The following is a 26,520-nucleotide window of genomic DNA, read 5'->3' as shown; positions in this document are numbered from 1 at the left end:
TGCTAGGCTTGTAGCAGCATAAAATGTGATTGTCAGCGAAGGACCTTAAAACTTAAAAGCACCAATAAAATATTACAGTCTGGACTATTATTAAACAGTGGGGTTTCTGGTGCCTTAATACCTTGTCAGGGACATTAAGCACAGTGGGAGGAAGAGTGACAGTTGCAAGTTAACATTTTCCAAGCGCCAAAGAGAAGGAAGTGCAGCTGGTCAGGGACTCCCTACCTTGAATGAGTTTGGAACCTCCGTGATGGCTGCAGAGGACAGCACAGAGCGCAGAGCCTTGGCCAGAGATTGGGCAGAGACGGAGCAGCCTGCAGTGTGTTTTCATGAAACTCAGAAGAGTGGAGTTGTGAGGAAAACTCAGATGTATTACCAAGCTAAAATGTGTAGATTAACGTGCATTGTTCAGTGCAGCATCAAAGGTACAATTAAAAACATGTTCAGACTTCCACCAAGATGGAGGTGTAGGTGGAAGCACTGCACCTTCTCCCACAACTAAGTTTAAAAACAACAAAGTTTTAGCAACAAAAATGCAGCCAAACCACAGAAAATTGAACTACATGGAAGTCTGACAATAACGAAACCTTCAGCCAAACTGGTAAGAGGGGCAGAGCCAGGGGCAGAGCTAGCAGCAGAGCGGGGTCAGGCAGGAAACATCCACTGGACTGACCTGGGCATGCTACCCAGGTGCACCAGCAGCCATGGGCGGATGCCAGGTGTGGAGAAGCTGGCAGACCCACTGAGGGCTGATCGAACACATTCCCATGCAGATATACCGGTGACGGAGCTAGCAGTGAGACAGACCGCGCAGGCCCCAGCGGCAAGACGCGGCTGAGGGAACTGCCATTGCCCCTCTCTGATCCTGCCCCCACCTACAGTGTCACAAACCAGCTACCCTGGGTGGCCCTACCCTGGTGAACAACCAAGGCTCCGCTCCTCATACATAACAGGCAGGAACAGACCAAAACATGAGTCAAGAACAACTCAGAGCCCCAGAGCCAATAAATCTAAGTGATGAAGAAAGAGCCAAACTTTCAGATGCACAGTTCAAAACACTGGTGATCTGGATGCTCACAGAACTAGTTGATTTTAGTCACAAATTAGAGAAACATATGAAGGCTAAACTAATTGAAATGAATGGAAATACACAGGAAACCAATAGTAATGGAAAGGAAACTGGGACTCAAATCAAAGGAGTGGACCAGAAGGAAGAAAAAAATGACCAAACAGAAAAGGATGAAGAAACAAGAATTCAAAAAAATGAGGAGAGTCTTAGGAACCTCCAGAACATCTTTAAACATTCCAACATCCAAATTATAGGGGTACCAGAAGGGGAAGAGGAACAGCCACAAGTGGAAAACTTATTTGAACAAATAATAAAGGAGAACTTCCCTAATCTGGCAAAGGAAATATACTTCCAAGAAATCCAGGAAGCTCAGATTCAAGCAGTTCATCATCACCAAGCCCTTATTATAGGAAATGTTTAAGGGACTTGTCTAAGAAAAAGAAGATAAAAAAGATGAACAGTGAAAGGACAGCAAACTCACAGTTATTAACAACCATACCTAAAATAAAAGCAAACTAAGAGGACAGCTAGATCAGGAGCAGAACCATAGAAATGAAGATCACATGGAGGGTTAGCAACAGGGGAGTGGGGGAAGGACAATGGGGGAGAAGGTACAGAAAATACATAGCATAGATGGTAGGTAGAAAATAAATAGGGGGAGGGCAAGAATAGTAGGGGAAATATAGAATCTAAAGAACTTGAGACACATGGTCATAAACTAAAGGGGGGAATGGTGGGGGAGGGATGTGCAGGGTGGAGGGAAATGAAGGGGGAACTAGAACAACTGTAATGGCATAATTAATAAAATATATTAAAAAATAAAAACATGTTCAATTAGTCATACACCTGGAAATGATAGATTACTGCCGCATTCAAACTGTCATGAAAAGGGGATGTTTTTCCTGGCAGACTCCATTGTTCTTTGGGTACTGTTTTCTTAACATGACACTTTTCAGTACCACTGTCTTAGATTAACTTTCAAATAACACCAAGTTTTATGTACTAAAATTCAGGACGTTTTCTGTGTTCTTATTTCTCTTCCCTCAGAATCATTATAATTAGGGATCAGGAATCAGGTCTTCTGGAGTGGGGTGAGTCAGAAACACTAATTTCTCAGCCTGTGTTGGGAAGTGGTATGATGACAGAAGAGCAGGACCCTTTGCAGTCACACTGCTCTGTTTCAGTGGAAGCTCAGAGGCTGTTTCAGCCAGTTCCCCAGCTGATTCTGAAAGGGATTTCAGACACTGGTCATCTGTGTGTGGAGCTGGTCCATTCATGTATCTATTGCATGAGTTGATAGGCATAAGAGTTTTCTAATCTTTGACCTGAAGAAAGACCAGGTGGGGAGGAGTGGGCTGCAATACTGGAAACAGGGACGAGATGGGGAAGATGAAGAGAGCGAAAGGGTATTTCCTCTCTCTCCCCCCCCTTCATTAGTTTTGAACCCCAATGGAAAAGGGAGTTAGGAACAGAATTTGAAGAGCAGTAACTGGTGGAGCTGTGGGGAGGGGGTATTCAACAACAGCACAAACAATACTGCTTCAGGTCTGGGTGGAAAGTGCTACACAGAAATGAAAATAAAGTCATCCTTTACCCTGAATCCCTTTACTTCACAGCACCCCATGCTACCACTGACCTCAATTCAGACTTGGTGCTAAGGGGTCCAAGGGCAGCTGCAGCCCAGATTAGCTCAGTTGTCATCAGTGCTTGGAGAGAGCATTTCCAGGAGAGGCAGGGCTGACCACGTCAGTCAGAGTGGAAGAACAGAAGGAGCCTTGTTCTCAAGCCCACATGAGACACTCATGGGGAAAGCCTGGAAGGGTGGCTCTCACACACAGGGGCCTAAGTACTGTTGCCATGTGGGCATTAGTGTTAACAACACCTCATCTAGACCATCAGACAAGTAAGACTTGGGTCAATTGTTTGCAGAAAGAGTAGATACCTCGAAGACCCATTGAAAGGGTAAATTAGATAACAATGAGGTGTACAGAGCAGTGCTCTGGCACATAGAGGGTACTAGATAAACTATCGGTCTTAGAGGACAACCAGGTAGCTAAATACAAAAGTGCAGTCGAATACCCACATCCCCCAGTGTCCTCCTCATGCCCGCCCCCTTCCTTAAGTTTCCCTACACTGGCCCTGGGATCTGAGAGGCTGTACAATACAGTGTCCATTAGCTTCTTGCACCAATGGCAGTCTGGGCTCTCAGCGCCAATCCCACATCGCAGGACACACAAGTGCATTGGATGCTTCGTGAGCTTTTGTCTGAAAGCTCACTGTCATCTCTTAAGCATCTGATAACTTAACAATATCCTTTGAAAGAGAGAACATTTTTGACTTAAAATAGCACCAATATTAAATGAGCAGATCTGAGTGAAGTTAGTCATAAACGAAGCATCTGGCTCAGGGAAGATTTTTATAGCCAATCACCATGTCATTGTGGTGTCTTACAGTTTCTGTTGGTTCAATACGCTATTTTTAAAGCCCCAGTAATGTTGCCCACACAAAGGGGCCATAGGAAAAGTAGTCAAGAAATAAGAGCCTGATCTAATAAAAAGAGACTACATACCAAACATGACAAAATAAAACATTCCTCTCTCCCAGGGGTCTGCCACAGCCAGTCCTTCCAGCTCATCTGCTGCTGAGGAGTCTTATGTTGTCTAGATTGCATCTGAAACAAATTAACTGCCCCAGGCTATTTAATCATATGCATACCAGGAATGCACTACATCTCTCATGTATAAACTGAAAGCAACTGCCTCTGTTTTTCCCAGATCTCAACATGCAATTGTGTAGGCTTTCTGAGTAATACAAACTTATAAAGTGGTTGTAAATTAAATAAAGAATTCAAGTTGATTCGGTCAAATGAATGAGTCAAAGGACAAGAATGTAAAGCTTCATGGCTGTGTACTCAGTCACCAAAAATTCTCATCAGGCCTGGGTAAATGTGCTCTACGGTACAGAGTAATACGCACTAGGTTACAAAAGAGTTTCAGGTTGGGAGCCATATTTTCTTTTGCTTATGAGAATTTTCCACTCTCACCAACCCTACTCCCTAACCCATTTATATTACTATGTAGCATTGTAATTCTACCTATATTAAATGTAGAATTATAGCTACATGAGAACTTAAATGGTAAGCAGTCCAGTCATTCCTTTTAAAGAGGAGATAAACAAAATTCAGTGAAAGTAGTCTTTTTGCTTTATAACTTTCTGAAAAGACAGTTAAAAATCCTAGTCCAGGCAAAGGTTCATAAAAGCCCTCTCCGCTGTGGTCCAGCCTGAGAGGCCTCTAGAGGAATACATTTTTCCAACCAAGCAACAGGAAATACAATGCAAAAAGACTGCATGTTTTTCTTTCCCAAGAAACTATGAATTCCTACAAAAACAGGTACTATGTTGCATTATCTTTGCATCTTTAACAGTGTACCTAAGAGACATTGAATAAGCATGACGAGAATAAACTTTCCCACATGTGATATATATCAAGTGTTCCTCCTCCTCATTCTACTTTAAGTAAAATTTGTCAGATCTTCCATATAAATTCCCCCACTTATAGACTGTGCCCAATATTACATGTAAATTAACTACTGCATAACTGTTTTTAGTAGTTAGTCTTGCCTAGCTATTGACTTCATTTCTGCTTGTGTATAAGAGAAGATACGGAAGACAGCAAAGAGTTGAAAATATCCACTTTTATGTGTAATGCCCAGCTTTGGGTACTGCAAATAAAATTCTCTTTAAAAAGAACGTTCTCCAAGACATGAAAATCTTGAAATTCTATTGTATTTATATTATCTCTCATTATAATAAAGTTATTGTTTTATTTCTTGCTGCACTAACTATAGAAAAGCATCCTACATTGTAGGCATTGTCTTTTTGCCTATAAATTACACTTTGTCTTGCTAAACTTGGTTTGTTGGGTGCACTGTTGACAGCTTATTGCCATTCAGATGGAAATAATAGCTTTGACCACCTCAGTGCAAATGTCCACACTGAAATGTGACCGCTTCTCTGATAAAAGATTTTTTAAAAGCTACCTGACTGAGATCTATTACTCATATATATATATATATATGTGTGTGTGTGCGTGTGTCCTATCATATGGTTTGTAGACATTAACGATGTGCTTAAGTCGACAAGTAGTTTTCAACTATTTTCTGAAACTGTCAAATAATTATTTTTTTAATCTTTATTTTTTACTTATTTCTTAATAAGTGAAGAATCTTCTATGAGAATTTCCAGGCAGTCTTACAGAGACTAGTTTTGCTAATCCTTGCAGTATGCCCCTCTGACAGAGATTCCTGAAAGGGTGATGTGCTAGCAGGTTGTACAGAGTTCGGTGTTAAAACTCGGGAGGTAAGGCCCTCACTCTCACCACAATGCTCACACAGGTGACCTTTTATCATTTCCCCACAATAGCCCCAGTCTGTGAAGACATACTTCACCACCTAGCATGCATAGACTTAGTACCAGTGAAAGGCAACCACTGAGGAGGCTTCAAGGCATCATTCTTAATTTATTTCAAGTTCCACCAAGTAAAAAATTCTAAATACTTTAAAACTCATATAGATACCATGAGCCCAGTCCCTTCCATCTCTCCCCAGAGAGTTCCTGTAGTTCCCAAGGACAATTTCTGGGTCCACTGACAACTGCCACCTCAAACACTGTGCAAGCTGTTTATCCACCAGCAGGCGCTTCCTGCCCTCTAAGACACTGTTCAGGCACAGATGATCATGTAAAAGACTTAATGGGTCTGTTTCAAGTGTGCATTGTATTCCCACACTTTTGCTGTTATTGAGCAAAGCTAGTATAATAAGAAAGGCTCTTTTTATCCCTACTTGCGGGCATTCTGGAAGTGCTGAGGATTCAACACAAGGAGCAATTCTTGACGATGAGAAAAGGAAATAAATACCCCAACTTCCTTGTCCACAGGGAGTAACTCTAAGTCCCCGAGAGCATCCCTGGCCAGACTGAGCCCCATTGCCTACAGAGGCATCCCGCCTTGTTTAGTGCACCCTCCAGGGCCTTTCTCTCTTCCTTCCCTCTTACCCTCACAGCTCTTTCCCTTGTATATCCTGGGATCTGCCCAGATGAACTACCTACACCCAAGTCTTTTTTATAAGGTCAGCATTTAAGGGATCACATCTAAGCCATAATCGTCTTTCAAACAGTCAGTGATAATGAACAAACCTGGGTCTAGTTGTGGGGTTGGAGGGAGGAGGGAAGAAATGTCACCTTTTACTTAACAGCAAGAAATGTGTTTCAGTCAGAATGTTCATTGATATACTATATGACAAGAAAATCTCATAAGGGGCATACTCTCTATTTTCACACTACAGATGTTCTCAGGTATAGTTTCTGGAGCTGTATCTTCACCAACATATTTTCCTCATGATACTTGGTTTTCAGAGTTACTAGGTTGATCTATGGATCTCACCCTTTATCTTCTCTGATGAAGGTTACAGGCTTAGTAGTTACATTTCCATACTGCTTTACCTTTCATTCTGCCTTGCTGCTATCAGTCTGGCTTATAGTAACTATTAAATATATGAGTGAATAATAAAGGATGGATGGAAGGAAGAGAAGAAAAAGGGACTTCTGCCAAGATGGAGGTTTAAGGTGGATGTGCCTTGCCTCCTCTCACAACCAAGTTTAAGGACAACTAAATATTAGCATCAGAAAACACAACCAGAACACGGAAAACTGAACTTTTCGGAAGTCCGCAAACAACAAATTCTTCGGCCCGACCGGTAAGGGGCGAAACCGGCGGCGGGTGAGGAGTTACAAAGGAGAACTCGATCGACCCGGGCGCGGGCGCGGAATCCAGACGCGCGAATCCAGTCGCACGGGTTCCAAACCCAGGATTGGATCTAGTGAGCGGCCCACCGGGTGAGCGACTACGGAGGAGTCAGTGGGGAGGCGGTGGCAGCGAGTTGACTGTGGGTGCCCGGATACGCGCGGGTGAGGGAGTGAGCGGTGGGACCGGCTGCGGCGGCGCCATTCTCCCCGCTCTGACCACGCCCCCACATACAGGTCACAACCCAGCGACCTGGGACTCCAAGGCGCCGCTTCTCTCACTTAAAGGGCCAGAACAGACCAAAAATGTCGCAGGGGGACCTCAAAGTCCCGGAGATAAACGTAAGTGACGAAGAAATAGCAAATCTCTCAGACGCACAGTTTAAAACACTGGTCGTCAGCTTCCTCACAGATCTGGTGGACTATAGCCACAAATTAGAGAAACATATGAAGGCTAAATTAAGGGAAATGAATGGAATTCCACAGGAAACCCATAGAGATGAAAAGGAAACTGGGACTCAAATCAATGGAGTGAACCAGAAGGAAGAAAAAAATGATCAATCAGAAAGGAATGAAGAAATAAGAATTCAGAAAAATGAGGAGAAGCTTAGGAACTTCCAGGACATCCATAAACGCTCCAATATCCGAATTATAGGGGTACCAGAAGGGGGAAAGACACAACCACCAGTGGAAAAACTATTTGAACAAATAATAAAAGAAAATTTCCCCAATCTGGCAAAGGAAACAGACTTCCAAGAAATCCAAGAAGCCCAGAGAGTACCAAAAAAGTTGGACTCAAGAAGAAACACACCAAGGCATATAATAATTACATTAGCCAAAATTAAAACGAAGGAGAGAATCCTGGAAGCAGCAAGAGCTAAGGGGACAATCACCTACAAAGGAGTCCCCATCAGGCTGTCAGCAGATTTCTCAAAAGAGACCTTACAGGCAAGAAGGGGCTGGAAAGAAATATTCCAAGTCATGAAAACTAAAGACCTACAACCAAGATTGCTCTACCCAGCAAAACTTTCATTTAGAACGGAAGGACAGATAAGGTGCTTCTCAGATAAGACCAAATTCAAGGAGTTCATCATCACCAAGCCCTTATTATATGAAATGTTAAAGGGACTTATCTAAGAAAAAGAAGTTAAAGAAACATGAACAGTGAAAGGACAACAAGCTCACAGTTATTAACAACCACACCTAAAACGAAAGCAAACTAAAAGGACAGCTAGATCGGGAGTGGAAACATAGAAATGAAGATCTCAAGGAGGGTTAGCAACAGGGGTGTAGGAGGAGGAGAAGGGGGGGAGAAGGTACAGAAAATAAGTAGCATAGACAGTAGATAGAAAATAGATGGGGGGGGCAAGAATAGTATGGGAAATACAGAACCTAAAGGACTTGAGACACATGGACATAAGCTAAAGGGGGGGTAATGGGGGGGTTGGGGGGGCAGGGTGGAGGGGAATGAAGGGGGGAATAGAACAACTGTAACAGCATAAACAATTCAAAAATAAATAAATAAATTTATTTAATTAAAAAAAAAGGAAAAAAAAAAAAAAGGAAAGAGAGATGAAAAAAGGGAGGCCTTGCTGGGTGGCTCAGTTGGTTGAAACGTTGTCCCATACACCAAAAAGGCCACAGGTTCATTTCCCCATCAGGGCACATCCCTAGGTTGCAGGTTCAATCCCCAGTCAGGGCACATATAGGAAGCAACCAATCAATGTTTCTCTCTCTCTCTCTCTCTCTCTTTCCCCCACCTTCCTTACTCTCTCTCTAAAATAATAATAAAAAATATCCTTGGGTGAGGATTTGTTAATCACATTTTTAAAAAGAAAGGAGAGAGATGGAGAGAGAGGAAGGGATAAGGGAGGAAGGAAAGAAAGGGATACAACAGTTTGAAAACACATTTTAGTGCCAGGTCATACAGTTCTTAAGGTCGGATTTGATTCATTCTGTATTTGCAAGTTACTTGGTTTTCTGTAATTCTTGACAATAAGCCCAAGTACTCCTTAATGTTCAACAAGAAAATAAGTTTCACAAGTCCAGAAACTTAAGAAAGGCATTGAGATTTGAGCAACACTCCTCTAAGGAAATTGAATGCCAAAGCAGAGTTTAGTGCAGAGTCCAAGTTTTTAACTGTATGGGTTAGTTCAAATTTTCTTTTACTTCATTCCAAAGAAGACAAAGAACTCAAAAATAAACATGCAGAAATGGGAACAAAGTGCATGAATTTTTCTGGACCCTTAAAAACATAATACAAGCTTATCTACATAAAGATGAAGTGAAGAGTAAGTAATCTTATGAAAATTAAAGTAGTGATGCAGTAATCACACTCATTGGCATTTACCCTAAGGAACTGAAAATTTATGTCAACAAAGAAGTCTGCATATGAGTGTTTATAGCAGTTTTATTTATAATTGCAAGAACTTGGAAGCAACCAAGATGCCCTTCAGTATATGAATGGATAAGTAAACTGTGTATATTCAGATACTAGAGTATCATTCAGCACTAAGTAGAAATAAGCTATCAAGCCATGAAAAGATATAAAGAAAACTTAAATGCATATAACTAAGTAAAAGAAGCTATGTTAAAAGGCTACATACTGTATGATTCCAATTATATCACATTCTAGAAAAGCCAATGCTATGGAAACAGTAGAAAGATCAGTAGTTGCCAGAGGTTGTGCAGAGGGAGCAATGAATAGGCAAAGCACAGAGGATTCTTAGGGCAGTGGGGCTACCCTGTATGACACTACAATGATGGATACACATCCTTATGCATTTGTCCAAAGCTGTAGAGTGTACACCAAGAGTGACTCCTAATGTAAATTATGGAGTTTGGGTGATTATAATGTATCAAGCTTTATGAGATGTAACAAATGTACCACTCTGGTGGGGGATGTTGATAATGGGAGAGCCTATGCGTGTGTGGGTGCAGAGGGTATGTGGGAAATCTCTACATCTTCTGTTCAATTTTGCTCTGAACCTAAAACTGCTCTAAAATATAGTCTTTTTTTTATCCTTAGCTGAGGATATTTTTTCACTGCCTGTAGAGGGAGGGTCAGGGAAAGAAGGAGAGAGAAAAAAATTGATGTGAGAGAGAAAGATCAACTGATTGCCTCCTGTACATACCCCAACCTGGGACGGAACCCACAGTGTAGGTGTGTGCCCTGACTAAGGATCAAACCCCTGACCTTTCAGTGTGCAGGACAAAGCTCCTACCAACTGAGCCACAACCAGCCAGGGCCTCAAAATCTATTTAAAAATATATATATACAGCATACTCTAGTTCTCACTAGACGTTATCTGCCTTGAACTGACTTCTTCGGGATTGTTCTTAAGAAGCTATTTCTTTCTCTACTCTCCTGAAAGTGAAATCAAAGCAAGAAGAAAATAATCAATATTGAAATGCTTGCGGCTCTTTTTATTTTCCCCTCATCACTCTCTCCAAATCATGTTTTCGCAAATAAGGCCTGTATATGCAAAAAAAATTATGAAAATATTCTCCATTGATTCTAGTCCAGCCACCTTGGAATGTATGTGATCTTTTTCTTCCTACCTCAAGAATTCATTTTCTTGTTTTTCTTTCCAAGACTTGCAAGCTTTAGTTCAGCTGAGGAAATACAATCAGTAATTCATCCAGGCTGTAATTTCAAACTGTCGAGCTCTGGCAATTTGCCACTACTCATCGTTTCTCCAGACCTTCCTCCCCTCCTCCCCTTCTCCTCCTCACTCCCGGTCGCCCTCAGCCCCCAGCATCCTCCATGGAAGCCACATGGTGGCGAATGGGAATGGTAAAAAAGCTTTGAAGTCGCTCAGGCATAATAATTTGCTTTCTATTTTTAAAAACAGATCTAGCGGTAAAATAAATCAAGTGTCAGGAAAGCGCTATAATCAAATGTGTTTTGTGGCTCTTTCTGAGGAACAAATAAATATTTTTCCTCCACAGGAGGAATGATAAATGATTTAGAGATTTGGAAAAACTTCACCTCTGTCCCCAAATTCTTGAGTTTGAAACATTGACTGTCTGGATGAGAAATGCAGACGGTGCCCAGCATCAGACTCGGAGAAAGTGCCAGGAAGCTTAATGTGGCCACTCAGGGACAGAGACAGCGGTGCCTCTCGGTTGGATTTCAGTGTTCGGGTCACACACTAGATCCCTCACTACCCGCATTATGTTCACAAGTTGTAATACTTGGGTCTCCTTTTCCTTCCTCTTGCCTGGTTGGAATGGCGGGATAGGAGTTGAGGTGATAAGTGTTAAAGTAATGTCTTTTAAAAACCCAAGCTAGCCACAGAAAAAGAAGTGTTATTTTATTATATATTTATAAATGGACACCCCCAAAGCATCTCATTCCACATTCCTGTTTATCTCACAGATGAGGCCACACTGATCCTCCTGTAGTCATTTTCAAAAAGGTGAATGCTGAAGTCAAGCTCTGTGCACCATGATTCACGGGCTTTAAATGCCACTCCCAGAGTGTTTTGAGCAAAATCTCAGGATCCCACGTGTATGAGTGATGAAGACTCTCAAGACTCACAGTAACAGATAGTGGAACAGGGGCTACCAGAGGCTGGAGCGTGAGGGAAAAGGGCAGACACTGATCAAAGGTACTGATAACGTCTTTCAGTAACAAATGTGATTCTATCCAGTTCCCCCACATATTCCTACGTTTTTTAGCTCTATTTGCCACATCATAGTCACTCAAATATTAGTTGAACAAGTGAATTAATGGTCAGAAATTCTCTACCTTTTATCTGTAGATCTTTTTCTTCCTAAGTGCAGTAGCTACTTTTGATGTCTGTTGAATTTATTTAGCACTAATTATTCATCAAAGTTTTCCAGGGTTTTTTTTTTTACATTACTTTCATCTTCCCAGAGATTAGTTACCTCTCAATTCCCCATCCCTCTTCCTTCTTGCACCTCTCCTCATGCACCCCCCAAACTGGAAAGCATGCATTTTTGGCATATTCTGTTTGTGTGCTCATTTTTAATCATTGATTTATACATCATATCACAAGAAGTAAATACTTTTTTAAATTCAGGGGATAATTATATGAAACTATTGGAAGAATTATTTCTTCAATTTGAAGAATAAATTACTGTGCTCAATCATATGTTTTATTATTCTAGGTTAAAAAAATAATAATTCCCCAATTAACCACAGGGGGGAAAAGATGGACTTAGTTGTGAAAATAAATAAGTATATTCTGACATGAAAAAAAGTGTGTTAGATCAGCTTAGATTTTTTATAATAATAGTCAAAATGTTCTTTGTTTATAGCCCATCTGAAGTCCCTGGTTCTTAAATTTAGACTAATCTCTTTGGCTTGTGATGAGTCCCCAACCAAAAGGTGCGGCTGGCTGCCTTTATGTAAGTGACCTGCAGGGAGAAAGATTTCATAGGTAGAGTTTTGTTGTCATTGTTATATTATTTGTAATTACTCTTCCTTAATCTTATAAGACTAGAAGGAAAAATAATTTTACATTTATTAAGTGCCTAGAATGTATGAGCTACTTGATGTATGCTACCTCACTTAATTTTTAAAAATATTATTAGGCAGAACTTTTGGGCTCCTTCTCCAGTCTCTGTCTGGTTTGACATTCTTGCCTCCACCATGTCCAGAAGAGTGACCCAGAAGACTATAAGGTGTCAACCTCTGGCCTCCTGGCCTTCAGCAGCCGCTGGGACTCTTGTTGACCCAGCATTAGCTCCTTAGCCATTTCCCAAGTGGGCAGGGGCTACCAGGTTGTTCTGGGTGCCAACAACAATCTGGCCAGAGATTTTGGCAGGTCTGGGAGTATGGGGAGCATCAGAACCATCCAAGTGAACCACAAACCTGCTGAGCCCCATGAAGCTAGAAATGGACCCCGATATCCAGGCCATATACAACCAGGAAAAGGAGAAGATCAAGAGGCTCAACAAGAAGTTTGTTTCCTTCTTCAATAAGGTGTGGCATCTGGAGCAACAGAATAGATTCTGGAGGCCAAGTAGAGTCCCCTGCAGCAGCAGACAACAACTCACAGTAACAAGGACAACATGTTTGAGAGCTGTTGGGTTGACCAAAAAGTTCATGTGGTTTTTTCCATAAAATAAAAGACACGTTTGTCACTTTCACCAATAACTTCATTTATTTGGGTATTTTGAGTATGTCAGCTATCTCCCATGTGGCATAACATTGGTTGTTCTCAATTAATGTCACAATTTGATTGCTACCACTTTTAACTGGTCTATCTGACTGTAGAGCATCATCCACTGAGAGATCTCCAGGATGTTCAATCAATCACACCGCCTTCTTCATACACTGCACAAATCTTTTTTTATTTTTTGCATTTTGGTTGCATCTTTACCTTTCTTGAAATAATAAAACATAATATACCATAAGTGTTGCATATTTTGTCCCATCTTTAGTATTAAAATGGCTACACAAAAATTTACCAATTTTGATAAGCTTTTTTTAATGTACACAGACTTGATAGCTGTCACAATACAATCAAACATAATTGTTTCAAGGAAGTTAAAGATAATTAAGCACTACTAGAGCTATCATAGGGGAAAAAAGTGAACTTTTTGGCCAACCCATACATCAACAACCTTCTGTGGTAGCTGGAAACAACCAGGAGAAACTGGTGCTGGAGACAGAGTTTAGCAACATGCAGGGGCTGGTAGAGAATGTGAAAAATAAGTACAAGGACGAGATCATCAAGAAAGATGTGGATGAAGCTTATGTGAATAAGGTAGAGATGAAGTCCCACCTGGAAGGGCTGACCAATGAGATCAACTTCTATAGACAGCTGTTAGGAGAGGAAATTCGTGAGCTGCAGCCTCATATTTCTGACATGTCTGAAGTGCTGTCTGTCCATGGACAATAGCCACTCCCTGAACCTGAATAGAATCATCGCTGAGGTCAAGGTCCAGTATGAGGAGATCGCCAACGGCAGCCGAGCCAAGGCTGAGACCATGCACTAAATCAAGTATGAAGAGCTGCAGACATTGGCTGGAAAGCATGGGGATGACCTGCATCACACAAAGGTGGAGATTTCTGAGATGAACCGGAGCATCAGCCAACTCCATGCTAAGATCAAGGACCTCATAGGCCAGAGGGCTTCCCTAGAGGCAGCCATCATGGATAACAAGCAGCGTGGTAAGCTGGTCATCAAAGGTGCTCAGGCGAAGGTGTTTGAGCTGGAAGTCTCTTTGAGAACCACCAAGCAGAACATTACCTGACAGCTGCATGAGTACCAGGAGCTCATGAACATCAAGCTGGACCTGGACATGGAGATTACCACCAGCTGCTGGAGGGTGAAGATAACTGGCTGGAGTCTGGGATGCAGAACATGAGTATCCATACCAAGATCACCAATGGCTACTCAGGTGGGCTGAGCCTGGTTTACCAGAAGCTCAACTGCTGCCTGGTGGGGCTCTGGCTCCTTCAGACACAGTAGCTCTACCTTCTCCAAGATGGTGGTTCTGAAGAAGATTAAGATCTGTGATGGGAAGCTAGTGTCTGAGTCATCTGATGTCCTGACCAAGTGAACGACTACTGCAGTCCCTCCTGTCCTCTGAACTGGCGGGAAAGAAGCTGTGCAGGGGAGCAGAGAGCACAGGACACCCAACTGAGGTGCAGCCCCAGGCCTCAGGTCGCCCTTAGTGAGGGGAGTCTACTGCCTGGGGACCACCTCTTATCTATGCCCCCAACTAAAAGCCAAATCAAGTGTTTTTTCTCCAAAATAAAGTCTCAGCTCACTATCAGCTCACAGATATTATTATACCCATTTTAAAGATGAGAAAATTGAAACATAAAACATGTAATAACTTAACAAAGATCTCACAGATAGTAGATATTGAATTCAGGAACCAAACTCAGGTCAATCGAACCCTGAACTTCGTGCTTCTACACCAAGAGCCACCCCCATGAAGTCTTACGTGTTGTTCTCAATCAGTATATTATCACACAGATCTTCCCATGTGCTGCTTTTCCCTTTTCACATTTCATAATCATCAAATTTCACAATGATCATCTTAAATACTATGAGATTCATCCTTGCTGAAAATGTAAATTGGAACCTTAATTACTTCTTCTTTTAAGTAGACTTTGTTTCTGTCTACAGAAATTCTCTGCCCATTGGAAAAACAGACAGTAAGAAGTGACCAATGCTCTGATTTAATTATGTTCATTTGTCTCCAGGATTCTTTCTAGCATTTTAAAATTAGCCAATAGTGCAAACCAATTAACAAAAAAAATGACATTACACTCAAAAACTGCAAAGTCAAACACCATTCCTGGTAAACACAAATATTAATAATTAGGTTTTTAATTACAATAAATTTTAAACCAAAGGAGGTATGGAGATAAACATACCAACCACAAGTCAATATCATAACAAGTCACTATTTTAGCAGAAAAGTATCTAAGTATGCAGGTAAGCTCTGTAATGTCTTATTACCCTCCCCTCAATCTTATACCATTTTTAAAAGCCTTTGTTTCCACTTTTTAAATACAAATATCAAATATTAAAGTTTTCAAACTGATACACTGTGGGTTCACATAATCTTTGCAAGCAACGATCAAAGCCACTCCAGGTCTTTGCTAGCAACCATAAAAAAGAGGAGACAAATATAAGTCAAATGTTTGAAAGTGTTTTCTTAATATAGTAACATCTTGAAATTTCTCTGGCAAGACTTAGGACTCATTACCCTATGTCAGTGAATAACTATTATAACTTTGGAGGACACATTCAAGACCTGAAATTTTTAAAAAATAGAAATATTATCTTACTAGCAATGTAAAATAAATCAGATAATTGATTAACAGAGTGATTGTGAATGTATTGATACTTAGAGAATTATGTGCCTAAACCAGTGCTGGAGCCCTGTTGCACCAAGTGCAACCACTGACAAATTAAGGGAGACAAAATATTGCTGCCAAAAAAGAAGCCTAGTGGTGCAGCAGTAGGAAAGCCAAGTTAGTTGATCACCCAAAGGTGCAGTAACTGACAGATATGAAAGTGTATGGGATCAGTAGGGCACTGGGAAGGAAAATCCACACAATGGAAAACTGTGCGTCCATAAGAAAACGATGAAGGAGTTCTTTATGACTGATACAGAAAGACCTCAAAATAACATTAAAATAAAAAATTAGGATATAATACAATGTGTAAAATATAGAACTATTCTTATTTTTAAAAACTAGAAGAGAGGCAGTATCATGAATTCATTTGGATTGTATTTATATAAATTATCTCTGGAAAGATAACAGTGGATACTTGGAAGGAGAACTGGATGGCTAGGGGAGGGGGGTAAGGCAGAGATTTTTTAAATTGTGGATTTGTTTGTTCATTGTAATCAGCACGTACTTTGACCCAGGAACTCTCTAGCTGGAAATTTTCCCTATAGATACAGATATGTTCAAGACACAAATTCAAAACAATATTTACTACAGTCACGTTACTAATAGAAAAAAACTTGAAAGAACTAAAAGTGTATCAATGATTAATTCACCTATGGAAAATCTGGTGGGTGGCCAATCTACTCGGTATAATTAACAAGGGGAAGAGAATACCTGTAAACTCTAAATAAGACTGCATGTCTGCCATTCCAGATGCCTTGCTCCTTATTTCCTACCTTCAGAGGGGGCCTATTTGGTAGCATAACCAGATGGTCATTGGGATTTAGAATGAAAGCAATCTAATACGGTACCTGCCTGTCAAGAACTGCAAAGGGTCTGACATTTAACCCTGCCTGCAAGCTAACAAGCTAGTCTGCCACAGTTTCAAAGATGCTTACAAGACACAAGACTCTAGTGCTCTACTTACTTATTCACAGCAACACCAGTAGCCAGAACTTCAGCATTTTCTCATGTTGGTCCCTGCACTCCAACACCAACAGGATGTCACAGTAGAGCCAGGTGATACCTGCACACATGCAGGTGATCTCACAGGAGAGGAATTTAGAGCTTAGAGAAACCAAGTCTCTTAAAATGGGCAGTCAGCATGCCCACCCTTTCCTCCAGAAGAGGCTCTTTTCCAAGACTGTAAACAAGTCTGACCTTTCCTCTTGAAGGACCACATCTCTGTCTTACAAGACTATTCACCACACTAGTATCCTTGAAAGAATAGTTCAGGAAAAAAACTAATCTTTCTGTCTCTGTTTACAAAACACACAGACATATAAGAGACCCAAGGAGAATTGTGTCCCAACACTATCCATGTCTCATTTCCACACCAACTTGGCTTCTAGTGAATTTTTCAATGAGTACATTACCACATTGGCCACTTGAATTAATCTGACAGAGGGTAGGCCTTAATCCACTCAACTTTCCTGGTTCAAAAATAAATAGTCTTAATTAAGGTAATCAGCAAAACTTCAACCCCCAGAATAAGGCCAACCTACAGGATTGACCTCAACCATGCCCTGCTGGGTCCAGGACCCAACCAACTAAACAAATTGCTTAGGTCCAGGACCTAAACAAATACCATACAGCAGGATCTGCATTAGAAATCCAGGTAGCCTTCACCTCAAGCTTCTGTACTGACCTTTTTACTTGGCTGGAAACATTAATTCAGGCAAAGAAAAATACGTATATTATTCCACACTGTTGCAGACTCTGTCCAGCAGAGTTCGCCTGTTGTGGTTGACAATGAGAATCAATGCACAGACAACAATCTCGAGTGGGAAAAGGGAACAGGCAGAACTACTCTCCAAGGGGAGAGTGCCTATGGTGCCTCAGTCACTCCCTCAAGAGGGGAGCACCCCAACCCTGGCCTAGACAGGCTTTTATTGTTTTCCTTGGGTCTTACATCAAAGAAAGATTTATTATCTATCACATAGAACATTGTTGTCTACATTCTAGGTACAATCAAGGAAATAAAAATAACATGCAGAGGGGATGGCAATGAGCTGATTAGCTCTGTCCTTGGGAAAGCTCACACAGGCTTTGGAAGTTACCTTGAAGATAGACAATATACATTTGTTGCTTTAGACCAGGGTGAAGGAGTTTTAGCAAGAGCAAGCCATAAGTCTATAAGTATTTTCTAGGCCTGATTCCCATTGGAAAACTCAGTTTAAAGATCCAGCTCCTGCCCACCACTTCCCTTCTGTAGGTTTTCCATACAGAGCTGAGTCACATTTGCCAGGACGAGACAAACCGGTCCCCTACACCACCCCAGAGCCCCTCCAAAAAAATCAGTCTTGGGCAATTCTCTCATCCATAAAAATGCTTGTCAGAGAGTGAGGACTAATCCGAATGTGTTTCTGCACCCAGTTCTTACTGGGTGAAAAACCCAGTGAAAGTCAAAGAAATATTTCAAATCACTTTATCTAGAATTGAATGTCCTGCCCATTATAGGAATAAAAGTGAACATATTAAATAACAAGTCAGCTATCCTTTTGGGAAGCCACTGAAAGTAATAAAGGGTAACTTCAATTAGGAGAGATTGCTATAGTCTTCTGAGGGCCATTGAATCAGGTGGACATTTTTCTTTAAACCCTCGAGGGTGTCTTATGATCACCTCTAAGGTGCAAGCCACTGACTGTATTTTCAGGAGGAAAGCAAGTTAATGCCTGGCTTCCAGAAGTACATTCTCAGGGTACCCCCTTACAAAACCCAAGAAGATAAGGAAAGAACTACCAACACAAAATATATACCAAGTACTTACAAATTTTTGCCATGTTTCATTATTTAACAAAAATAGGCTGGAAACAGAAATCGCCCACCACTCTCCCCTCCTCACTAAGCTCCAACTACATTGGTGTTTTGTCTTTCTTCAAACATGCCCAGTTTGTTCTGGCCCAAAATATTTTGTCCTTGTTATTTCCTTCTGTCCTAATTATATATTTTTGTGTAACAAAATACCCCCAAACTTCATTACTTAAAACAATAAGCATTTATTATACCATAGTTTCTCTGGGTCTGAAATTCAGGAGAGGCTTAGCTGGGCACCCTGGCTCAAGGTCTCAAGTAAGGTTGGGATAAGATGTCAGCTTTGCTTCGTTATCTGAAATGTGACTGGGGCCTGGCGGGTTGGTTCACTTTCAAGACAGCTTCTTCAAGTGGCTGACTCCTGGCTATTGGCAGGAGACCTTAGTTCTTCACCATGTAGCCCCCTCCATAATGTTGCTTGAGCATCCTCACAATATGGCAACTGGTTTCTCAAAAAAATGTTCCAAGAGATGAAGGTGGAGATGGTGATGCCTTTTGTGTTCTAACCTCTGACTTTTCCTTCCATTTCCACTATGGTCCACTGGCCACATAGACCAGTCCTGGTACTGATATGGTGAAAGATGAGACTACACAGGACAGAAATACTGGGGGGCAAAGATCATCAGGGGCTATCTCAGAGATGGGATACCACACTCCTCTCAGATCTTTTTATTTTCCTTAGCTCAACCATTCAGGACTCTGCTGAAATGTGCTCCTCAAAAAGATTTTTCTACCTGTCTAAATAAATTCCCCTTGCCCTGTGACCTCCTAATCTCTTACTGCTACATTACTATGACTGTGCATTGCTTTTAGAGCACTTACCAATGCCTAAATCACATAATTTATTCACTTAAATATTCAATTTCTTTTATCATCTACTCTCCAAGCTCCACGATGGGAGGAACGTTGTCTGTCTTATTCTCAGTGCAGGCCAATCACCCAGTACAGTACCTGGCACATAGTAGGCACTCATTAAATATTTTTGGAATTAATGAATGCTTTTTGTAACAGTGGTAATAGATTCACACTCATTTCTTTCTTCTCTGTCACAGTTTTGCAATTCCACACTGAGAAATATCAATCTGAAGGATAGCAACACACAAGACTACAGCTCCATGATAATACTTTTAAGTGAATTACAGTGTTTGTTAGTAATTGAGGTTTTCATTGTTCAATATGAATAATTTTTACATTTGTAAGGGAAATTTCTAGGATTTATAAAATATTTTATTGAATTTATTATTTAAAAGTGAATGAGTTAAAATATTTAAGTATAATAAGAAAAAGTGAACTATCAGAAGAGAATACTTGGAAATAAATGGAGATGTTAATTTTGGAAGGAGCTTAATCTCATTAAGTACCATTGCTTAAGTATTTAATACTTCTGGTTGCTGTAACTTTTTATTATCTCAGTACCTGATGTACATATACATCATCTATCACTTTGTCACTGAACTCAATAAAGGAAGAGAGTGCTCTGTGAAATAGATGAAGGATAGTTCTCTCTACTGACCCTGCTTTCTTACCCACAACTCTCTACAAGGCAAAATTGCAACTGCCCCTTTACTGCTAAGATCAAAATTAAAACTAGTACTTAAGTTTTACCTAAGATAACTTCAATTTGTATTCTGCACAAAAAAAAGAATGATTACCAATGTTCTGTCAAATACTTATTTCTGCAAAGTCATTTGCACCTATGCAATTAGATTATCATGGAGGTAATCTGCTCAGACTAATAGCTCTCATTGCAAATGTAATTATTCTAGCTTTAATCCATCTTAATTGAATAGCAGAGCAGAAATGGGTAGGTTATTCAGTAAATGAACCTCTGACTCTAAGATCAAAGTAAGCAAAAGGATATTCATTCTAAAGAGGATTGCTAAATTAAGTTTTTGGCACAGGGTAACACAATTATAAAAATGGATGCAATATTAGACATTATTTAATTTCATCCTCCCAGCCAAAGTGAAGTTTCCTCCACAACACCCAACCTCTATTTAAACTGTAACTGTGACAGCAGCCTCCTCAATAGAAAATAAGGTTCAAATGGGCTTTTGATGTTGAACCAAAGTAACTCTCTGTGAAGCCTCCGCATTTGGAACCTAGCCCTATTCCATGAAATGTGACAAAATACAGCTTTCTATTACTTGTCTTTTAAATCTGTGGTTCTCACATTTGGATGCACATTGAGTTGTCTGGAGAGCATGTGATTCCAATGTGCAGGCAGGGTGGAGAACTACTGTGTTTGCAAAGAGCTGTCTTGTTCCCAACACTATCAGTCTTCCCTTGCCCAATCTAATTCTTGTTTTTCTCCTATTATTCTCCATATGACATTATTTTCAGATTCCCTCATCATCTTAATTTCCTGAATATGCTCTACTTAGTTGAAGTTAATCTTTAGTGAACAATCTAGCATTCTCCAGTGGCCTGATGAGTGTAGAATAAAGTTGCCCTTGTGGTTTCTTGTTCTTCACAGATTGAATTGCATTAGTGAGAATAACTATGTGACACTGATACACATAGTGAGCCTACAGTCACCAAAACTCTTCACTCATTTTCATATAAACTGGCACTAAACCATGAATCCCAACCCTGAATATTCAATGACTCTGTGAACTTCCTGATGAACTTGCATCCCGAATAAATTTCATCTTATTAGTTTACTTTCATTTGTTCTGTTGTATTTTAAAATGAGTCATTGTTCAATTATTCAATTCATTGACCCAGGGCTAGGCCAAGATTAAGGTGAGACAAGTTAGACACTCTTTTCAAGGACAAAATTTAAGGGGCACTCAAACTCTCAGAAATCAAGACAAAATTGCTTCAGCTTTAATGAGGTATAATGGACAATAAAATTTTAATATGTTTAAAGTGTACAACATAATGACTTTGTATATGTGAGCATTTTGAAGGGATTCCTACAATTGACTTAATTAACACATCCATCACCTCACATTTTCACCTTTTGGTTTAGAGTTTTGTTTTGTTTTGTTTTGAGAACATTTAGGTCTATTCTCAGCAAATTTTATGTATGCAATACAGTATTATCAACTATAGTCACCCCATTACATATTAGATCCTCAGACCTTACTCATAACTGAAAGTTTATAGCTTTTTACCAGCCTCTCTGTATTTCCCTTAACCCCTAGCTGTTGGCAACTACCATTCCACTTTCTGTTTCTATAAGTTCAACTTTTTTTTAATTCCACATGTAAATGATATTCTGCAGTATTTGTCTTTCTTGGATTTATTTTACTTAGGTCTACCCATTTTTTATGGCTGAATAATGTTCCATTGTGTATGTGTGTATGTATATGTGTGTGTGTATCACCTTTTCTTTATCGATTCATCCATCACACTTAGATTGTTTCCATACCTTGACTATTATGCATAATGATGCAGTGAACATAGAATTACAGATATCTCTTCATGATAGCAAATATTTTATGCAATATTTTTAAAACCAAAATCTATGCAAAAAAATTATGATACATAAAATATCAAAATTTTAAATAAAGACTATTCTTATCTGTTTGTTTTATGACCCCACATAATGATGCAATGGAAACAGTCATTTTCAAATAGCCTGCAGCTCCCAGGCCAGGGTAGCCCCCGAATGCCCCCCAACCCACCTCATTCCTAAACCAGTGGGTTTATGAGAGCTGATGATGACAGGCAAACAGACTGTCCAAACTGAAGCTTTGTATTTATAGTCATGCTTTTTGATTGTAGAGTGTTTATTACCTTTTCCATTTGGTTCATAATATTGGAGGACATTTTGGCAAGAGTATATAGAGCACACATTTTTTTTTTCCATCTCAGGCTGCAGTAAGTGCCCCACAGCACTGCAATAACTGTTTTCCATATTCCCAGATTTATGTTATCTGCACACTTGATTAACCTGTTTTTTGTATCTTTGTGTAAGGCATTGATAACTATGTTGACCAGGAGAAATTTAAGTATAAACATTAGTTCTCGCATTGAAAGAGCTTGCTGTAGCTTAAAAATTGTTGGGGCAACTAAAACTTCACTTGCCTACAGTCATTTGTTTCACATCTCTCTGTCTTCACATTTCTGTGCCCAGGAGGCACTCATTACTTACTAAATTGAATTATACGCTTATTACTTTTAATATTTGGTAAATTAGAATACCTCATTTTACATGCCAGCAAAATATTAGCAATCTTATAATATTTTAAAAGGTGCTGTAATTTTTGTTTTTATGCTTCTCATCTACACAGAAAAGAATCACTAATTCTCTTATTTGGTTGACTTAGCACTGTTACCTTTACAAATGATTTTTTTCCTTCAGATAGCACCACAGAATAAAAGGATAGAAGTTATAGAATATTTCATTTTTATAAAGTCAACAAAGAATTTTCCAACAACTGGAGATGAACAGACTGAAAGGCAAGCCAGTGGCCAGTGATTTCCTTGTCACTAGAAGTGTTTAAGCAAAAGGTACTCACCCCTTGCTGTGAGTGTGATGGCGGAGATTCAGAAACATAAGAGGAGATTTGGTCCAATTACTCTGAAGATCCTTTTTACTCTAGAATTCTATGATGAGACCCCATTAAATTATAAAGCCCCATATGAGTATAAATTAGCGGTTCTTTCAGCTTACTATTGTATGTGACTATGGATCAGAAAGACATTTGGAAAAAAAATGTAATTATTTTTATGATTTCAAACCAAAGGGCTAAACAGGCATTCTGAATAGCCCCAATCTCCTTTTGAAGAATCTATGACTCAGTTTGTCTACACCCTGTAGGACCTATTTCATTTTCTGCCCGCCATTTAGCATTCTGAATGGTACATTCTGTGGATTAGCTACTTACTTGTAAAGTAAAACATCACGTTATTCTAGTTGTTCTAAAATTGCCTCTTTCTTCTTCTAAAATTGCCTCTGAGGGAATATTAAGTCATTCCCATTGTCTCCATACTTCCTTGAACAAACTGAAGCTAAAGGTACTAGTGAAATCTTGATGATATATCTTACAAGAATACCTTTACAGTGGCCCAAGGAAAGAATACAATTTTTTCCATTAGACACATATATGAGGTCTGTCCAGAAGGTATCTAGCCATGTAATGTAAAAAATAGAGGCGATGGCTCCCTGAGATCTCCCAGGTGGCAGCTGCCTTCTCCAGCCAGGCTCATCACCATGACCAAACTGAGCACCCAAGTCGAAGGCTCCCTCAACATTACCATACCTGGTATGCAAATATGGAGGATCGGGAACAGGCAGATGGTGCCTATTCCTCCCAGTATCTATGACTGCTTCTTTGATGGTGACTGCTATGTAGTCCTGGATATCCACAAAAAAGGCAGCAGGATGTCCTATGACATCCACTGCTGGATCAGCCAGGCCTTGTCCCAGGATGAGCAAGCCACAGCTGCCATCTATACCATGTAGATGGACAACTTCCTAAGGGACCCCACTGTCCAGCACCATGACATCCAAGGCAAAGAGACTAAGACTTTCTGAGGCTACTTCAAGAAGGGCCTGTGAGCTGGAAAGAGAACATGGCTTCCAGCATGAAGCACATGGAGACAAACTCCAGCTAAGTCAGGTGGCTGCTACATGTGAAAGGCAAGAGGAACATGGTACCAGAGAGGTGGAAATGTCCTGGAAAAGTTTCAAACATGAGGATGTTTTCCTCCTGGACCTTGGGAAGCTTATCAGCCAGTGTAACAGGCCAGAGAGTAACTATATGGAGAAACTCAGAGGTATGACCCTGGCCAAGAAGATCTGAGACCAGGAGTGTGGTGGATGGACCACATAGCAGTGGTGGACAGGGAGAATGAGAAGAAGTCTCTGCAGCTGATGGAGGTCATGAACCAAGTGCTGGGCAAGAGGAGGGAGGTTAAGGCAGCTTAACCTTAATGTGCCTAATACAGTGGTGGAGCTCAAGGCCACTCTCAAGTTGTACCTGGTGTTGGGCACAGAGGGAAATCTGGTGGCCAGAGAAGTCACCATGCAGCCACTCACAGAATACCTGCTCAGTCATGAAGACTCTTACATCAGGAACCAGGGGGCCCTGAAGATCTACGTGTGGAAAGGAAAGAATGACAATGCCCAGGAGTAGGAAGGGCCCTGAACCAGGCCCTGAACTTCATAAAAGCCAATACTCCCACAAGCACACAAGCAGAGGTGCAGAATGATGGGGCAGAGTCTGCCGTGTTTCAACAGCTCTGGGGACTGGAGTCTGATCACTGCTGAGATCACAAGCCCTAAACAGGGTATGTTGAATGCTAACAGCAGCCTCAGTTCTGGGCCTCTACCCATTTATGCCCTGGAGCAGCTGGTGAACAAGCAGGTGGAAGAACTCCCTAAGGGTGTGGACACAAGCAGGAAGGAGGAGCACCTGTCCCTTGAAGATTTCACCAAGGCCTTTGGGATGGCTCCCGCTGCCTTCTCTGCCTTGCCTCTATGGAAACAAAACCTCAAGAAAGCAAAAAGGGACTATTTTTAGAAAAGTGGCTGTGGTTGAGAAGCAGTTTCATTTTGCTATTAATCCTTTACTAATTGAAATGTTACACTTGTACCTGTGAGCAGCAGTCTGTGGCAATGCTTTTGTTTACTAATCTATTCCTCCAGAAAGATGAGGCCTCCATAAAGACCTTGTGGTCCCAACCTCCCCCAAAATAGTTTATTGAAGAAGACACAAGATACAAGGACCATTGTACATAGGAAAATGATACCTCAATCCCCTTCAAAGTAGGCACCTTGGGACCTCACACAGTTCTCCCAGTCACCATCAGCTGTCCTGTTGTATTTTCCTGAATCTCATCAACAGTCTGAAATCTCTTTCCTTTCAAAGGTGATTTTAGTTTTGGGAAAAGCCAGAAGTCACAGGGTGCTAAATCTGAGCTGTAGGGAGGCTTAGTCACTTGGGTGATTTGATGTTTCTCAAAAAAACTCTGCAGAAGACATGATACATGAGCAGGCATGGTGTCATGATGAAGCTGTCGATCACCAGTTGCCCATAGCTGTGGCCTTCTGAATCATGTGAACAGTTTCCGCAGAGGAATGTTCAAACTTAATGCAAAATTCGATGCAGATTCATTGCTGTACTGACTCAGTCATTTTGAATGCGACAGCCACACAGTACACATGCTCACTCAATGCCATCTACTGCCCCCCACTGCCTAGTACAGTGAAGTCATCATTGTTCACACATGCTCATTCCAGTCCACTCTCCATGGCTGCCAGTTTATATCAGTGTAGCACAAACCATCGTTGTTATATTAACAAAGGCTGGACTTTTTACGGACAGGTCTCATATATTTGGCTTCTGCACAAGAGTGGTCCTCAACCTGGCTATCCATTAGAATCAACTAGAAAGTCTTTAAAATGCTGATGTCCAGGCCCCACCTCAGGCCAATTAGATTAGAATCTCCTAAGAAAAAGGAGCCAGAATAAGAATATTTTGTTAAAGTTTTCCAGTTGTTTTAATGTGTACCCAGAGTTGAGAACCACTGTTTGTGTATTGCTCTCGCTCTTTCTCTGGCACAGGTGGAACTTAAAAAACAAAAACAGTGAGAGGTCCTCTGCATGTGGCTGACTCCACATCACTAACTGAGACACAGGCAGTCAGAATATTTCAAGTGCCCAAAGAAGACAGAGTGACAATCGCTGGCTTCTGAAAGGAGTTTTTTTTCTCCATATGGAAAAATGAAAGATAAAGAAATATTACTTTTTTAAGTAGATAGATTTAAAACTATCCTCATTTAAAATTTGGGGTTCTTTGTTTTGTTTTGTTTTGTTTTGACTCTAAAACACATTTGAAAAATAAGTAAATCATAATTTGGGGCACTCCTAGTGTGTCACAGTGCACTACCTGATTGTGGGTAGGTTGTATCGTAATATTAATGCTGGTTAGTAATTAAAAATATTAGCAATAATGTTTTTTACATCTTGGATGATTTTAATTTGAAGAACTCA

General features: G+C 40.5%; 2 pseudogenes; both read left to right on the top strand.

Annotated features, from left to right (window-relative positions):
* Window positions 1-250: 250 nt before the first annotated feature.
* On the top strand, window positions 251-14,407 carry LOC119045089 (keratin, type II cytoskeletal 8-like; annotated as a pseudogene).
* A 9,329-nt stretch (window positions 14,408-23,736) lies between these two features.
* Window positions 23,737-24,795, top strand: LOC119045123 (villin-1-like; annotated as a pseudogene).
* Window positions 24,796-26,520: the final 1,725 nt, after the last annotated feature.

This window comes from Artibeus jamaicensis, unplaced genomic scaffold (assembly GCF_021234435.1).
Source record: "Artibeus jamaicensis isolate MK-2021 breed Jamaican fruit bat unplaced genomic scaffold, CSHL_Jam_final contig_233, whole genome shotgun sequence".
Taxonomy (NCBI): Eukaryota; Metazoa; Chordata; class Mammalia; order Chiroptera; family Phyllostomidae; genus Artibeus; species Artibeus jamaicensis.
This window is presented reverse-complemented; position numbering and strand designations above follow the sequence as displayed.